Genomic DNA, 2,500 nt, shown 5'->3' on the forward strand with positions numbered 1-2,500 from the left:
TGAATCGAGCTCAGGCATGGTTCAGCTGGTCGGCTCAGGCACGGTTGGAGGAAGTGTGCCAGAGCATGGTTCATTAGGGCTTTGGTGCTTGTAGTGTGTGTGCAAAGAGCGTCTGAGCCCAAAACTAAAGGCGAGACATCACTTTTAAGGGACTGCTTTATATGGATAAATTAATCATTCTTAATTTTCAATGAACGCAAATGTAGTTGGCAGTTCATTCCACTGTGGCGACACCTGATGAATAAAGGGACTAAGCCGGAGGAAAATGAATGAATGAATGAATGAATGAATGAATGAATGATTTGGTTCATTATAAGGGGAAACGCTGCAGTAGCTGATGTGTCCAGCAGGGGTCAGTGTCACATCAGTCAACACAACATTAGTAGAAATTTTACTGTGTGTGTGTGTGTGTGTGTGTGTGTGTGTGTGAGAGAGAGAGTGTGTGTTTTACTGAAGGAGGAGGAGGAGCTCATCAACACTGGACTAGAGCTGAAGGAGCAGATTTCTGACACCTGTATCTGCGTCACTGTGTGTGTGTGTGTGTGTGTGTGTGTGTGTGAGTGTAAATGTGTGTGAGAGAGAGAGTATGTGTGTGTGTGTGTGTGTGTGTGTGTGTGTGTGTGAGAGAGAGAGAGAGAGAGCCCATGTGTAAGTGAGAGTAAATGTGAACGTGAGTGTGTGTGTCTGTCTTTGTGTGTGTGTGTGTGTGTGTGAGAGAGAGAGAGAGATGGTGTGTCTATATGTATGTGAAAGTAAATTAGGTTGTGTGTGCGTGTTTCTGTGTGACAGTTTGTGTTTGTATGACTGTGTGTGTGTGTGTATACACCTGTCCAACTGCTCGTTAATGCAAATGATTAATCAGCCAATCACATGGCAGCAGCATTTAGGCATGTAGACATGGTCAAGAGGATCTGCTACAGGTCACACTGAGCATCAGAATGGGGAAGAAAGGGGATTTAAGAGACTTTGAACGTGGCATGATTGTTGCTGCCAGACGGGCTGCTCTGAGTATTTCAGAAACTGCTGATCTACTGGGATTTTCACGCACAACCACCTCTAGGGTTTACAGAGAATGCTCCGACAAAGAGGGAATATCCAGTGAGCGGCAGTTCTGTGGGCGCAAATGCCTTGTTGATGAGGCCAGAGGTCAGAGGAGAATGGCCAGACTGGTTCCAGCTGATAGAAAGACAACAGTAGCTCAAATAAGCACTCGCTACAACCGAGCTCTGCAGAAGAGCATCTCTGAACACACAACACGTCCAACCTTGAGGTGGATGGTCTACAGCAGCAGAAGAGCACACCGGGTGCCGCTCCTGTCAGCTAAGAACAGGAAACTGAGGCTACAATTCACACAGACTCACCAAAACTGGACAATAGAAGATTGGAGAAACGTTGCTGCTCTGATGAGTCTCCATTTCTGCTCACACATTCAGATGCTCAGGGCAGAATTTGGCCTCAACAACATGAAAGCATGGATCATCCTGCCTTGTATCAGCGGTTCAGGCTGGTGGTGGTGGTGTAATGGTGTGGGGGAGATTTTCTTTGGGTCCATTAGTACCAATTGAGCATCAACGCCACAGCCTACCTGAGTATTGCTGCTGACCATGTCCATCCCTTTATGAGCACAGTGTCTCCATCTTCTGATGGCTACTTCCAGCAGGATAACGCAGCATGTCATAAAGCTCAATCATCTCAGACTGCTGAACATGACGATGAGTTCACTGTACTCAAATGGCCTCCACAGTCACCAGAGCTCAATCCAATAGAGCAGCTTTGGGATGTGGTGGAACGGGAGATTGGCATCATGGATGTGCAGCCGACAAATCTGCAGCAACTGTGTGATGCTATCATGACAATATGGAGCAAAACCTCTGAGGAATATTTCCAGTAGCAGAATCTACAACACCAAGGATTGAGGCAGATCTGAAGGCAAAAGATGGTCCAACCCGGTTCTAGTAAGGTGTACCTAATAAAGTGGCCGGCGAGTGTATACAAGACACAATAGGTATATGGATATTATGCCTAATAATTCTATTTATTCAACTACAGAAGTTTACATTCGTCTTCTGCCTTGAGATTTAAAGTGTTTTTAAGTTCAATCAAGCAACGTCATTCCTTTCTGACTGTCATTTAATCACAATAGTAGTGATTATTTAAAGTGACTCCTGCAACACCACTCCACCACACACAATAGAGCAGCATGATCATTCTATGAACTCTCTCTCCGTCACTCACTCACACTATAGTGTAAGAGTGAGTCATGCTAAATATAAAACAGCGGCCATTATTCTGCTTGACTGACACTCATTATGAGGAGAATCAGAATAAGAGTATATTGTAATAATAATAATGGCAATAATAATCTGCATGCAGCGGCGGCGCGTTCACAGGCACTCAGAGTTTAGCTCAAGCTGAGTTTAAACACGTTTCCTTCATCCTACACACACACACACACACACACACACAAGCTTTTATTCTTCTTTCTCAGAGGCTCTGGAGA

At 45.0% G+C, this 2,500-nt stretch overlaps 1 protein-coding gene across 1 annotated transcript in view; it reads right to left on the reverse strand.

The window, feature by feature from the left end:
* atg7 (ATG7 autophagy related 7 homolog (S. cerevisiae)) overlaps positions 1–2,500 on the reverse strand; it is a 79,481-nt gene that overhangs the window by 30,198 nt on the left and 46,783 nt on the right. The window lies entirely within an intron of this gene.

This window comes from Danio rerio, chromosome 11 (genome assembly GCF_049306965.1).
Source record: "Danio rerio strain Tuebingen ecotype United States chromosome 11, GRCz12tu, whole genome shotgun sequence".
NCBI classification, from domain to species: Eukaryota; Metazoa; Chordata; class Actinopteri; order Cypriniformes; family Danionidae; genus Danio; species Danio rerio.